Consider the following 16,697-nt stretch of genomic DNA (forward strand, 5'->3'; position numbering starts at 1 on the left):
ATAAAAAACAAAGTAGAAAGTCTCAACAGCAGGTTAGACCATGCAGAAGATCGAATCTCAGGGATTAAAGACAGCCTAGACATTACAGAGAAAGATCATACAACCATCCAAGACAAATCCAAGAAATATGAGAGATCTATTCAACACTTGGAAGACACCAACAGAAGGCCTAATCTAAGGATAATGGGTGTAGAGGAGCACCTAGAAACAGAAGTTAATGGTCTAGGAAATTTGTTTAACAGGATCCTAGCAGAGAACTTCCCAAACATACAAAAAGATAGGCCTATTCAGATACAAGAAGCTTTTAGAACCCCAAATAGACCAGACCAGAGTAGGACATCCCACCTTCACATTATAATCCACACAGGATCAATTCAGACCAAGGAAAAGATCCTTAAAGCTGTCAAGGAGAAAAGGTTAATCACCTATAAAGGGAAACCAATTAGAATCACCTCAGATTTCTCAGCAGAGACAATCAAAGCAAGAAGAGCCTGGAATGATGTATACCATGCCCTAAAAACAAACAACTATCAACCAAGAATACTGTACCCAGCTAAACTCACCTTCATAACTGAAGGCCAAATAAAAACCTTCCATAGCAAAGAAAAATGGAAACAATACATCTCCACCAAACCAGCCCTACAAAAGATTCTTAAAGATGTCCTACACATAGAAAACCAACAAGACCGCAACAAAGGCCAAGAAACTGCACCCAAACTGAGAATCCAAGAACCATAGGAAGAACCCAGTTTTCGCAGCCCCCAAGAAGGTGGATAACATGGCAGGAACTCCCAAATACCTCTCAGTCCTATCTCTTAACGTTAACGGAATGAACTCTCCAATTAAGCGACATAGACTGTCTAGTTGGATTAAAAAACAAGACCCTTCTATCTGCTGCCTGCAGGAGTCACATCTTGCCCGTAAAAACAAACACATTTTCAATGTTAAAGGCTGGAACAAAATCTACCAAGCAAACGGCCACCATAAACAGGCGGGAGTTGCAATCCTAATATCAGATAAAATAGACTTCAAATTAAAATTCGTGAGAAGAGATAAAGAAGGTCACTACATACTAATTAAAGGATCTCTCCTTCAGGAGGATATTACAATTCTAAATATCTATTCGCCAAACAATGGAGCACCCAAATTTATCAAAGAAACACTACTTTCCCTCAAATCCCATATAGATCCAAAGACATTAATTGTTGGGGATTTTAACACACCACTCTCCCCACTAGATAGATCAACTTGGCAAAAACTCAACAGAGAAACTGCAGATCTAAACAACTGCATAGATCAACTAGACTTAACAGACATATACTGAATATTTCACCCTATGTTTTTTCTCAGCAGCACATTGAACGTTTTCTAAAATAGAACACATTTTAGGCCACAAAGCAAACTTGTCTAAATTCAGAAACATTGAAGTTATACCTTGCCTTCTCTCTGACCACAAGGGAATAAAATTAGAACTCAACACCAAAAGCCACCAAAGAAATTCCAGTAACACATGGAGGCTGAACAACACAATGCTGAATCACGATTGTGTCATGGAAGAGATTAGAAAGGAAATTCAAATGTTCATGCCATTCAACAAAAATGAGCACACAAATTACAAGCTCCTCTGTGACACAGGAAAGGCAGTACTCAGAGGCAAGTTTATAACTCTGAGTTCCTACATCAACAAATTGGAGAGATCTGAAACCAACAATTTAATGAGACATCTGAACCTCCTTGAAAAAGAGCAGCAAGATAAACCCCAATCCAGTAGACGGAAAGAAATAATTAAAATTAAATCAGAATTAAATGAATTAGAATACAAAAAAAAACTATAGAAATAGTCAACAAAACAAAGAGTTGGTTCTTTGAAAAACTTAACAAAATTGATAGACCCTTAGCAAATCTTATCAGAAAAAGAAGAGAACACACCCAAATTAATAAACTCAGAGAGGAAAATGGAAACATCACCATGGAAACAACCAAGATTCAGAACATTTTAAGGGAATACTTCTCAAAACTTTGTGCCAATAAGTTTGAGAACTTGACAGAAATGGACCTTTTCCTAGCAAATATTGACAAGCCAAAACTAAACCAAGATGAGTTAAAGCAGCTTAACAGGCCCATATCAAGCATTGAAATAGAAACAGCAATAAGAGACCTCCCAGCTAAGAAAAGTCCAGGACCAGATGGTTTTACAGAGGAATTCTACAAGGCCTACAAAGCTGAGCTCACACCAATACTCCTCCAACTCTTCAATGAAATTGAAAGAGAAAGTTCACTACGAAACACATTCTATGAAGCCATCATATCCCTCATCCCAAAACCAGGCAGGGACTCATCAAAGAAGGAGAACTATAGACCCATTTCTTGATGAACATTGATGCAAAACTTCTCAACAAAATTCTGGCCAATCGACTTCAACAATTCATCCAAAAAATCATACACCATGATCAAACAGGATTCACTTCAGTGGTGCAAAGCTGGTTCAATATACGCAAAGCAATTAATATTATTCATCACATCAACAGGAGCAAGGATAAGAACCACATGGTTATCTCAATAGATGCAGAAAAAGCATTTGACAAGATCCAACACCCCTTTATGATGAAGGTTTTGGAAAAATTAGGAATCCATGGAACATTCCTCAATACAATAAAGGCTGTATATGACAAACCTACAGCCAGCATTATACTTAATAGTGAAAAACTAAAGCCATTTCCTCTTAACTCAGGAACAAGACAAGGATGCCCACTCTCTCCACTTCTCTTCAATCTAGTATTAGAATGCCTAGCTACAGCAATAAGACAAGATGCAGACATAAAGGGGATCCAAATATGGAAAGAAGAAATAAAACTCTCCCTCTTTGCAGATGACATGATCTTGTACTTAAAGAATCCCATAGACTCCACTCCCAAATTACTCAAGCTGATTCAAAACTTTGGCAAAGTATCAGGGTATAAAATTAACCCCCAAAAATCAATGGCTTTTCTGTATGCCAACAATGAGAAAAGTGGGGCTGAAATGAGGAAAGCAACTCCATTTGTAATAGCCCCACAAAAAATAAAATACCTAAAATAAATAAATAAATAAATAAATAAATAAATAAATAAATAAATAAATAAATAAATAAAATAACTTAACCAAAGAAGTGAAGGATCGCTAAGATGAAAACTTTAAAAACTTGAAAAAGGAAATCAAAACAGAATTTAGAAAATGGGAAAAATTCCCATGCTCCTGGATTGGAAAGATTAACATTGTGAAAATGGCAATACATCCCAAGGCTATCTACAAATATAATGCGATACCTATCAAAATTCCAACCTCATTCTTCAAGGAAATAGAAGAGGCAATCCAAAAATTCATATGGAACAATAAAAGACCCTGAATAGCAAAAACGCTCCTCAACGGAAAGAATGCTGCTGGAGGAATATCAATTCCAAATTTCAAACTCTACTATAAAGCCATAGTAATCAGAACAGCTTGGGACTGGCACAAGAACAGTCCTCAGGACCAATGGAATAGAATTGAAAACCCAGAAATGAACCTACAGACCTATAGCCATCTAATCTTTGATAAGGGAGCTAAAAAAATAGGGAAGAAAGACAGCCTCTTTAGTACATGGTGCTGGCAAAATTGATTAACTACTTGTAGAAAACATAAGCTAGATCCTTATATATCACCTTGCACCAGAATCAACTCCAAATGGATCAAAGACCTCGGAGTCAAAGCAGACACTCTGAAAATATTACAGGATGGAATAGGAGAAACCCTAGGTCTCCTTGGCTCAGGCCGAAATTTTCTGAATAGAGACCTGGAAACACAACAAATCAAAGAAAGGTTGGACAAATGGGATTGCATGAAGTTGCAGAGCTTCTGCATGGCAAATGACATAGCTAGCAAGATCAATAGAAAGCCCACAAATTGGGAGAAGATCTTCACTTGCCATACAACGGACAAGGGTCTCATATCTAAAATATACTTGGAACTCAAAAAATTAAACCCCCCAATAACAAATCCTCAAAGAAACAACTGCCCAATAAATAAGTGAGCAAAAGACTTAAAGAGAAACTTCTCTGAAGAAGAAAGAAGGATGGCCAATAGACACATGAAGAAATGCTCAACATCCCTAGCCATAAAAGAAATGCAAATCAAAACAACATTGAGATATCACCTCACTCCAGTTAGAACAGCAAAAATCAAGAACTCTAATAACAACAGATGCTGAAGGGGATGTCGACAGAAGGGAACCTTACTTCATTGTTGGTGGGAGTATAAACTTGTTCAACCACTTTGGAAAGTAGTATGGAGGTTCCTCAAAATACTCTACATAGAGCTCCCCTATGACCCAGCAGTCCCACTTTTGGGCATTTACCCAAATGTTTACAAACAAGACCACACTAAAGCTACCAGCACAACTATGTTTATTGCAGCATTATTTACCATAGCTAAGATATGGAACCAACCCAGATGCCCCTCAGTAGATGAATGGATCAAGAAAATGTGGTGTATATACACAATGGAATTCTATGCCTCCATCAGAGAGAATGACATTGCCCCATTTGTTAGGAAATGGAAAGACTTGGAAAAAATTATATTAAGTGAAGTAAGCCAAGCCCAAAGAAACATAGGTCCCATGATTTTCCTTATTTGCAATATCTAGTATTTGTCTGAGTCAAGCAGAAGAGGTCAGATAAGGTGATGTTAGGAAAATGAACCCAAAGATATGTATTTTAAATTTTTTTTTCTTTCAGGCATTTGTTTCTAACGCAATTATAAGGTTATTTCTTTGTTGCTTTGTATGTCCCTCCCCCACAGTATAACCCTTGCTTTCACTGTATTTGATGTCGGTATAATTTGTGGAGGGGAAGGGGAAAAACAAGTCATTTAAATAAGGATACAGGTGGACCTGTTGCAACAATGAGAAGTACAAGTTGTCATGTCAAAAACGAACTTTACAACTTGGGGGGGGGAGGATTGGGTAGGGGGAAGGGAGGATAGGAAGGGATGGGAAGGGTAAACAAAGGAGGAGGCTACAATGCTTGATAAGAAGTGTACTCACTATCTTGCCCATATAATTGTAACCCCTCTGTACAGTATTTTCCCAATAAAAAAATGAACTTTACAGTTTAAGGGGGGGTGAAGGTGGAGAAGGAAGGGAGGGGAATGTAGTTGTGGAGATGGGAGGGAAGAGATGGGAGGGGTAAAACAAAGGAGGAGACCACAATGCTTGATAAGAAATGTATTTATTACCTTGCTCATGTGATTACAACTCCTCTATACAGTATTTTCACAATAAAAACTTATTTAAAAGTATACAGTGTTATATATATGATATAGATATGTCTTTGAACATTTGTTAATGTAGATATGTATATACTTGTAATGGTGTGTAATAAATACATACATATATATTATGTGTATATATATATGCATATAATTTCAACTGATAGCTGTTCATTTGAGTATTTTCATTGTTACATAGGTGGATATAAACACACAAACACACTTTGCAAGTTTGTGACAGCAAGGTGTTGTAGGATTTAGAGGCAAGGAATATTGTTTTAGGGAAGTTGAAATCCAATTGTCAAGACTGGGGAAGGGATAGAGTAGGCAAAATAAATTTATATCTGAGGATATAAAATGAAGAATAAAATTCAGTCTGAATTTTTCATGCAAAGTTTTGTTCTTTGGAGAGTTGAATAAACCCTTTTTACCAAATATTTTTATTAAAATTTCTGTGTTTTCTCCTTCCTTCCCTCCTTCCCTCCCTCCATTCCTCCTTCCCTTCCTCCCTCCCTTCCTCCTTCCTTCCCTCCCTCTGTTCCTTCCTTCCTCCCTTCCTTGCTTCATTCCTTCTTTCCTTCCTTCCTTAACATCCTCCTCTCTCTCTTCTCTCTGTCACACACACACACACACACACACACACTCATTTGTACCTTTGTATTTTCACCACCTTTTTAAAAATCAAAGTTTTTCACAATGGGCCATGGATCCCTGTGGTAATCAGCTGGAGGGAGTAAGCATTGTCTGTCTTCTATGCAGAGGGCTCCTACTTCTCCAGGTCTCTACCTTTAACCAGCTAGGACATCACAGATGGCTTTAATTTTTGGTCAAACACTGGAAAAAGCATTGGAAAAACAAAAGAACATCACAAAGCAGCTGTCACAGAAGGAAACAAAAGAGGGACAATCAGTTGTCAACTGTGGCCTGTATGTCTAGACTATAGTTTGTGCTTGGTGCATGAATGTTCAGGCCTGCCTTACCTGACTTAAAAGGCCCCAAATTCAAAACCAACTGCTGGAAAGGACATACTACTGGGCTCAGATGTGAAACAAGCATAGGAAGGTTGAGGGAGGAACAAGGAACACAAAACTAAATCAGAAGACTAGCTTGGATCTCTGATAAGGATATAAATATTCCACAGTGAGTTCAACTTTGTAAAACTTTCTAAAGACAAAAGAGTAGATCCTTTTGCCTTTTATTAAGATCAGAGCAAGAAGATAAAAGAAGGTAGTCTGCTGCTGATAAATGTCACAAGCTAAGAGATGACCCAAAGAAAATAAGACAGATCAATTCCCATGTAGCTTCTATCTTCTCGAACCAGAGAATAATCTCCAATGTATTAAGACTGAGCCAGAGACAGAAAAACACAGAAAGGAAGAGAGACAGAAAGACATAGAAGAGAGAGAGAGACAGAGACAGAGACAGACAGATACAGAGAGAAGGAGGAGAAAAAGAGAAGAGAAAGGGAGGAGAGGGGAGGGGAATGGGTGGCAGGAGAAGGAAGAGAGGAATAGACATGGTTAAGAGGAAATTGAGAACTAAAAAAACTGAAAATGTAAATATTCTTAAAACCTACAGCTTAAGAAAAATGGAATCACAGAGTAGTGAAAAGGCTAGAAATTTTCATAGAAATCAATTACAGGTTAAGAGTGTTGTGGCTTACACCTCTAATCCTAGCTATTCAGGGAGTTGAGATCTGAGGATCTAGTTTCAAGTGCCAGCAAGGCAGAAAAATTCCAAAGTCAGAGATATTCTCATGTGAATTAACCATGAAAAAGCTGGAAATGAAGCTGTAGTTCAAGTGGTAGACTGACAGGCTTGGGGAAAAAAAACTTAGGGAAGCCGGGCACTGGTGGCCCACGCTTGTGATCCTAGCTACTCAGGAGGCTGAGATGTGAGGATCATGGTTCAAAACCGCCTGGGCAGGAAACTCCATGAAAGTCTTATCTCCAATTAACCACCAGAAAACCAGAAGTGGTGCTGTGGCTCAAGGTGGTAGAGAGCTAGCCTGGAGCAAAAAACCTCAGGAACAGCACCTGGGCTCCAAGTTCAGGCCTCATAACCAACAACAACAAAAAATTCTAAGAGACAGAGCCTAGGACCTGAGTTCAAGCCTCCGTATTCACTTGTGCATGTGCATTTACACACACACACACACACACACACACACACACACACACACACACACACACAGAGCTATCACAGTCTTTGAGATACTGTGGGATAAAAGAAATTGGAAATTAAAAATGGAATCTTTAATTTTTGACTTAATGTTGAGTTTGTTCTTCATTGAAATAATGCATGCTGGTAATAGAAAATTTAGAACATGCAGAAAGATAGTAGACAGCAGAAAAGTTCACCTTGAAACTGGCCTTTCAAAGTCCCAGGCAGTCACCACCCTGGAACTTTTTCCTCTTGGAATTCTACATGCATTGAACCCAGTGATAACACAGTGATAACACAGATTGCAAAATTATTCAACAGTCATCTCTGACTGTAGCCTTCAACCAAAATCTATTTTCAGTGCAGTAGTAATTCTTTAAACCTATGTCTTTAATAGCTATTCAACATCACATCCCATAAACAGACTATAATTTCTGTAGTCCATTTCATCTTCACTGATACTTATCTCCCATTTTACTCTGTTACAAAAAGTGTAGTAAACATCGATTACAAATAAATATTTGTTGCTTTATCGATTTGGCCTTTGCATTCATTCCATTATTATTACTTGTGTCAGAATCACTGTATGCCCATTATTCAACTGCTTCTCACAGGTTGATTTAATATACACATATAAGAATACCTTAAACAAATTAAGCATCATAATCTAAAATTTTGCTCATGAGAAAGAGATGGGGAGGGCTGAAGTTTGAAGTTGGTCTGGGGGAAAAATTAGACCCCATCTCAGCCAACAAGCTGTGCATAATAATGGTTTGTATCTGTCAATGTAGCTATACAAAAGATATAGATAGGAAGTCTATGGGCTGACATCAGCGCTGGGGGATATGTGTGTGGGAATGAGACCAAGTTCAAAATGTACCTAAAGCAAATAAGTAGTGGGGATATTGATCAAGTGGTAGGATGTCTGCCTACCAAATTTGAGTCCCTGAGTTTAGACCTCACACAAACATATAAAGGTTTTTAGTTACAGAGTGAAAATTATGTATTTTTATGTAGGTTTTCATTTTTTTCTGAATCTCAGCAAGATGAACGTTTTAGATATACTTATTAGCATTTGTATTTGCTATACAATCTCTTTGTACAAATGAATGGTCATTTTTTGCTAAAATGTTTATACAGGCTTAAAATCTGTTCTAAGGTAGAGTCATCCAATATTGGTTAGTGATTTGTAGTTGGATATTTTTATTTTCTAACAATTAATTTTTTATTTTGTACCAAGCTGAATGGTTAGTACGGCCACCATGACATCATATAGCTATGAAGTTGTATTCCATCCAATTATATTAATTGATTTCTATTCTTAGATTTCTAAAGTGATAGCAGAATATCCTTTTTTGCCAATCCTGGGGCTTGAACTCAGGGCCTGACCACTGTCCCTGAACCTCTCTGTGCTCAAGGCTAGAGCACAGAGCCACAGCACCACTTCTGGCTTATTCTGTGTGTGTGTGAGTTACTGAGAAATCGAACACAGGGATTCATGCATGCTAGGCAAGCACTCTATCACTAAACTACATTTCCAGCCCACAAAATATCTTTCTATGAAAGAATATATATATGTTATGTTGAGCCAAATTTTTCATAGCTAAGAAATACTTCTGTTGTCTGAGTATTGGAATGTCTCTTTTATAAGTATGTGAAGACTGAGTTCTTAATGTATAACTTTAAAATTGATAATAACAGATTGATTTTCATGTTGAGTTATTCATTTATTTTCAGGGGCCAGGAAAGAGAAATAGTCTAAAATAGCTTATTTCACATGCTTATTTTCTTGCTCACATGTGGAATTCTTGAGTTACAATTTTCTTTCTTAGTTTCATATAGTCATCGTCACAATCTAAAAATAAATGCTTGAGATTTTGTCCATTTTTGAGCTACCTTTTTGTACTAGGATTTGAACTTGGAGCTTTGCACATGATTGCCTGGTGCTTTATCATTTGCTTTATACCTCCAGCCTGGCCTTTTGCTGGATAATTTAAGATGGAATTGTATGGCCTTTCTGTCCAGTCTAGCTCTGAGCCCAATATACTCCAGATCCCAGCTTCCTTACAAGAATGAACCACTAGTGCTAGTCTTTGTGCTGCTTTGATAGTGAAGTATCTACAGGGTTAATTGTGTAAAGAAGTGAATTTCTACTTTTCCTAGGGCATAGGGGCTAAGCATTTCTTTAATGGAAATAGACTTTTCCTTTTTTCACCTCAAATGAATGACATTTTGATTTCTGATTGGAAACACTTTTCTTTTGTGATTTAATTGACAAAAATTGCATGTGTCCAAGGTATACAACCTGATAATTGTAGGTATTATATATACTATTAAATAAGCATATCCATTTCTACCTATATTTATAATTTTGTGCATGTGTATAAAGTGTTATGTATGCATGTGTTCATATGGGTGTGGGTGTGAAAAAGTATTGTATGTGCAAGCTTTGTGAAGGCACTTGTTACCTGTGCTTTTGTGTCATGTTCCAAAAAACTCTTGCCAAGATTGATGTCAAGGAAATGTTCCTTCTTATAGCACTGATTGGTGTCTTATCCATTTTTTTGTTTTATATTAATAAGCACAATTTTATAACTTCCCTCTTTAATGTTCTGTAATTTTTCTTCACCTTTCTGTATACTTAGAGACCTTTTTGAATTTATTTTGACCAGCTCAATTTTCTCAGTTTCATTCTTACACCTCACTGTTTCTCCTGTGGATTTTTATTTTTCTGTTTTAGGGAGTTCCCTCTACAGCCTCATTTTATCCATTTTTTTCTCTCTTATCCTGTAATGGATATCAAAAACACTCCAGATAATTTGTCTAACCTGGTTTTATTTCTCCCTTCAGTACTTATGGGAAGGTAGTTGATATGATTCATTTAGGGTCAACGTGAAGAAAAGTCAACTGGGAGATTCTGCACAATGCTATTCTCTGCAAAGAAAGAGTCATAGGAGGAGCAATCCCTTTACCTCTTGCCCATATTCAGGAGTATAGATGTGATATATGAAACTGCAGCATCCATCCTGAGCTAATGTAGTAAACTAGCCTACAAACAACCCTTCTTCCTTTTCACCCAATGCTAACACACCAGACTTTTTCTGAGGAATTTTTGTAATGCATGATAGTATGATGCAATAGTTGTTCCTTTCTCTGCCCTTAATCCTGCTGCAGACTGACAATTATGACTTCTGAATATAATTTTGAGGAAAAATAGTTTGAAAAGTGGATACATATATAACATTTTTGTGCCAGTGGAATATTATTCTCTAGAATGTCCTGGATATGACCTATTAATCCAGATCAATCTCATTTCGAATTTTAAATTACCTGCAAAGCTATGAGAAAGTGTTAGCATACAAACTTGGGGAAATACTATCTAAAGTACAGTAAGGGATATATTCACAAGCAGGTATTGTAGAATGTTAGAATGCTTTTTTTTTCCAGTTATTTTTTATTGTGAAGGTGATGTATAGAGGAGTTACAGTTACATGATGAGTACATTTCTTGTCAATCTTGTTACCTCTTCCTTTAATTGCTTGTTTTTTTTAATCATCCAAATATGTTTTCTCAGTTTTTACACAAAAGAGGGAATAAACACAATAGTCTAGATGCTATGTTTCTAAGTATTACACAAATTATTTATTTCATCTGCTTATATCTTACCATCATATATAATTCTTAATTTTTTCAGTTGTCATGATTGCATAGATTTTCTAAATACATTTTTATTTACAAATAAAGACCCACGGTAGGATTGTCTTTTCTGGAGATAGGATCCTGAGCACATTATATTCCACTACAGTTCTCTCTCTCTTTTTTTGTCAGTCATGGGACTTGAACTCAGGGCCTAGGCACTGTCCCTGAGCTGTCTTGCCCCAGGCTAGTGCTCTACCATTTTTAGCCACAGTGCCATTTCTGGTTTTCTGGTGGTTAATTGGCGATAAGAGTCTCAAGGTTTTTACCTGCCTGGGGTTGGCTTAATTTTGTTTACTCCAGCAATAGTAATGCTGTATTATTTAACTTGTACTTAATATATTAGCTTCAATCTGGGATTGGCCATGTCTGCAAGTGAACTGTGCAGGGTTCTTTGGTACACGACCGAAAAGGCACATTTCTTCCTTTAATATCACTGCCTGTAGGCATCAGCCTATACTGACCATTTTTTATAGATTATAAATGATGTTCTAAGTTTCCAATCAGTCTTGAAAGAAAAAAAATCTCTACCCTTCACAGTTTAACTCCCAATCACTCCTCACTTCTTATGCTGGCTAACTGGAGATACGCCTCTCATATTTATCTGTCTGAGCTGTCTTTGAACTGTGATCTGCAGATTTCAGTCTTGACTAGCTAAAATTACATGTGTGAACACCAAAACCTGCCTCCACTTCTTTAAGTGATCCTATATTTCAATTGTCTGCATTTTTCCTATTTTTGAATTTTTTTCTTGCCACTACCTGTAGTCTATGAGAATATGTAAGGATATGTGATATACTTACTCATAATGCACTTTAAAAATGCCAAATTGACTTAAAATTTCCTTTTGTTTCAGCTTTCATTTTTCTCTCCATCCTCCCATACTCCTCCAAACTCAAAGTTCTTAGTAAATCCTCAGTAAATACAACAGGTTCATATGGCTGAACCTGTTGGCTGCTCAGAGTTGGCCATGATTATAGATCTTACTTAAATGACAAGTGACAGTAGCTCATTCCTGTAATCCTAATCCTATCTACTCAGGATACTGAGATCTGAAGACTGAGATCAAAGCCAGCTCAGGCAGATAAATCTATGATAATTTATCTCCAGCAAAAGTCAGAAGTGGAGATGTAGCTGAAGGTGTAGAGCATAAGGCTTGAGAAAAAAAGCCAAGTGAGAACATGAGGCCCTGAGTTCAAGTTTTAATACTGATAGGAAAAAAAAATGCCTCTTATTAAGAGTTTAATGCTCCTTACATTTTATCCACTTAAAAAAAATTTACTTGTCTATTTCCCCTACAGTTTTCATTAGCATTATTTAGTTGTATAGGAGAGTTTTATTTTGACCTGTCCATATATACATACAAAGATTATATTTAGAGTGAAAATTACTAAACAGACAACTAAGACTTATTTTTTAAAAATCAAAATCTTGACCCAGAACAGAAGCCACTACAAATTAGTTATTCACAAACCAATGTTTGTTATCAATAATTAATATACTGAAATACATGATAATACTAAAATAAGTCATTCAGAAGAAAAGTAGCCATTAGGACATTCAAGATTAATCTTTACACACAAGTGAATCCATTATGTAAATGCATTACATTTAAACAGCTTGCAGTGGAAAAATAAAAATATTAAAGACAGTATTATTCTTTGGTGATTGATTACAGTTCCAAGATGGTGTCCCACAGGGGAAGAATCTGAAGAGACACTTAATTTCTTCAGGACATGTATCATTATTAGTATTCTACTAATTATTATAAAACAAAAAGTTCATTGAGAGTCTATAATAGAAAACATTGTCAGAGATGTTTAAATTTGTTTGTAATGATTATTTTCCTTGTCTTTTAATAGAGAAAATATTATGTATACGCGATAGGTAATAAGTATTTTCTACATTTATTTATAATAAATTCTAGTATATAAAAACATTTGCAGGCTGGGAAGGCGGCTTAGCAGTAGATGCTTGCTTTGCATGCATGAGGCCCTGGGTTTGATTCCTCAGCACCACGTAAGCAGAAAAAGTCAGAAGTGACACTATGGCTCAAGTGGTAGGGTGCTAGTCTTGAGCTGAAGAGCTGAGGGACAGTGCCCAGGCCCAGAGTTCAGGCCCTGACTGGCAAATAAATAAATAAATAAAATTGCTCTTTGCCTTGGATTATTTACCAACTCTGGAAAAATATAAAATGGAATATTAGTTCACTGAAGCACAAAATCCAGGATACCAGTACTTGACATTTCCCCACTAAGCACCAATTACTTTTAGTCTTCTTTCTCTTCCATCTGGTAAAGTTCTTCAGAAAATTTTAGGACCTAGTGAAAGAATATTGTGAGGGTCCAGTGCTGTTTCCCTTATATTATTTTTGACTGAAACTTTATTTGCACTTATTAAACCAAATTTCAGTTGAAACTGAATTACAGATATGATTATCATGAATTACAGCATGATATATATAGTAATAAAATTATATAGTAATAAAAATGTATAGTAATAAAATTTTACTCTAAAGAATATTATGGTCATGAATCATATTAAATAGTGATTTTTCACATAATTTGTTCATTTCATTCATTAAGTTTCTGTGTTATTTAAAGTAATTTTTCTTGCATAATTAACAAGTTAATTGACATTCGAGATGCAACATATTATTCAAGATTTTAAAAAATATCTTGGACTATATACTCTAGTGAACCTTTCCAAGAATTGCTTATTCATAGTTTCTTCTTCAGATAACAAGTTATATTCTAGAACTGAGAATATATAAACATTTATTGTTCCATTCATCTATGTTTGGTAGAAGATTTATATCAGGTGAATAGAAAATGAATGATTTAATATTCATCTTCTAGGAACAAATATGTATACTTTTTCTACAAACAGACATGAAAGCAATTAGTGGAAAGTATAGGAGAGAAATTTAGTCAATCAACTTTAAGAATAGGCAATTAAAATGCAGAACCTTTCTGCACAATATCCACAAAATTAAGAATGAAGCTAGAATACAAATATCTATGATGAGAACAAACAAAATTTTGTTGTGACAAAGATATATCAAGTCTAAGTAGATCTTCCTGAGAACATTATGCTATAAAATTTTGGTGTCCTTTCTAGTTCTATTTTCTTAACAGAGAAATAAAATATATATTATACAATCTACTATTTACTTCCATAGTTTCTTTGTTTTCCCTAAGAAGGATCTGCACATTGATAAAAGTGAGTTATTGAAACTCCCAACTATCATTGTATGAGAGACTAATAATAGATTTTAGTTTATATGTAATAATAGATTTTGGTTTATATATTTGGGTACAATAGTGGGTCACAGCTGTCACATTCTTTTGTTGAGCTGTTCCCTTCTAAGTCTTTTAGTTTACAGTCTATTTTATGTGACATAAAGTTTAAGTATGGTTGATCTTACTTTTGAGTCTATTATTTAATATATTCAAGTGAAAATAAAAATAAAAAATGATTTAACTATTTGACTACATAAAATAAGCTGTTAAAGGTTGCATATTATTCTTTGTAAAATGATTTTTTCCTGGCTTTGTGAAAACAGTAGCACTTAAAGTCCCCACATCTATGCACTATCATTTGTACGGGGCACAGAAATTGTTTTCAGAAAACAGTACTAGCATTAATAATCATTGCTGATTCTTTGATCATGGTAATAATAACCTGATCCTGTTCATTTTGTTTTCTGGATGTGCTGGCATTGTGCTCCAAACAGAAAATCTGTATATCTTTAAATAGAAATATAAATGACAAAAGACATTGAGAATTTCTAGACGACTGTGTAATTGTGATGAATAAAACAAATTGTGCTAACAGAATTCTGCTTAATTAAATTGAATGTGACAGAGTTACACACTCTCACTGAAATCTTTTTAATACACATGTACCAATATTTGATTACATTCCTGTTAAATGAAGAGACAAAAGAGAATTTGCCAGAGAACAACTAGTGCATCTTCTTTTTAAGCATCCAGTGTATTAAATGTCCCTGGCTTGCAGAAATAGAAGAAGCTTTCTTGCCAAATCAGAAGTATAAGTCATGTTTTAACCTTTTTCATTATGAAAGCAGTTTCAGAAGGAGAATACCATTACATATTAAAATAACATATATTTGTCCTCAGTGGATCTCTTCTATTTGCAGCCTGTTGACGCATGCTTCTATTCCAGGTGCACTGAGAGTCAGCAACATACTCCTGTAAAGAAATTGTACACTTCTCTCTCATGTTTCTTTGAACAATTGTATTTCCTTCACCAACAATCCCTTCCTCCTTTACACTCATCAATAAGTGCGGATGGGAAATGGTTTAGCATGTTGTACAAGAGTTTATTTGTGAAACTTAATCCCCAATAAGAGGTATTGAAGGGACAGAACTTAAGTCAAACTACAGTGTTTAGAGGTAGGGGTGTTTTGGAGGTGGTTAGGATTAGATAAATCCCCCATGGTAGAGCTATCATGACTAAATGTTAGTGGCTTTATGAAAACTGGGAAATATACATAATATTCCATAGCTATATTGTACAGGACTACCTTGAAACTCTGCCAGCAAGAAGTCCACTATTAGATAGACTATGGACCTACGAGACAAAATAGATCTTTTTAAAAATAAATTACCCAAACTAGAGTATTTTTATTAAGCTGTGAAAAACATAATAATGCACTGTTTATATATATTTATTCTAATTAATTAGTTTAAAAAAACAAAACTACAAGCTGGGTGCCAGTGGCTCAATCTGAGGGTTGAAGTTCAATGCCAGCCAGGGTAGAAAAGTGTGTGAGATTCTTATCTTCAATTAACCAACAAAAAGCCAGAAGTGCAGCTGTAGCTCAAATGGTAGAGCATTAGCTTTGAGGGGGGGAAAAAAAAAAGCAAAACACAAAAATCCCTGAGGGCCTGAATTCAAGGGGGCGGGGTGGAGGAGTGAGAGGGGGCAAAAAGGAGGGGAAAACAAAAGATAAATTTGTTATTGAGTAAGTGAGGGAGGTATTTAATTGCAGAGAATATGCAAGTGAATACTGAAGTTCATGTACTGTAAGACCAATAGCATCATAGAATATTTACATTCACAAAACTACAACAGATTTAATCCAATGAGGCAAAAAGGGCAACTAAAAATTAACTGCTTACATTATCCTAGTGACAATGAGGATGTTTACCTTTTCTAATTATAGCATGTTTATGACATTATGACAAGAAAAAATACATGTTAAGTAATATAAGCAAGGAAATAGAAGTAATGAAATATTGCTCTAGTAAACATTATCACAGGGCTGGGCAGGTGGCTCAGTGGTAGAGCGCTTGCCTTTCATGCATGAAGCCCTGGGTTCAATTCCTCAGCACCACATAAGCAAAAAGAAAAAAGCCGGAAGTGTGCGCTGTGGCTCAAGTGGTAGAACACTAGCCTTGAGCTGAAAAGCTGAGGAACAGCGCCCAGGCCCAGAGTTCAGGCCCCATGACCGGACCCCCCCCCAAAAAAAAAAAAAACATCACAAAAGGTCTGGAGAAAAAGTCTAAAAAGGTTTTCTGTCACCAGGA

Source organism: Dipodomys merriami, unplaced genomic scaffold (genome assembly GCF_024711535.1).
Source record: "Dipodomys merriami isolate MVZ:Mamm:240054 unplaced genomic scaffold, mDipMer1.0.p SCAF_40, whole genome shotgun sequence".
Taxonomy (NCBI): Eukaryota; Metazoa; Chordata; class Mammalia; order Rodentia; family Heteromyidae; genus Dipodomys; species Dipodomys merriami.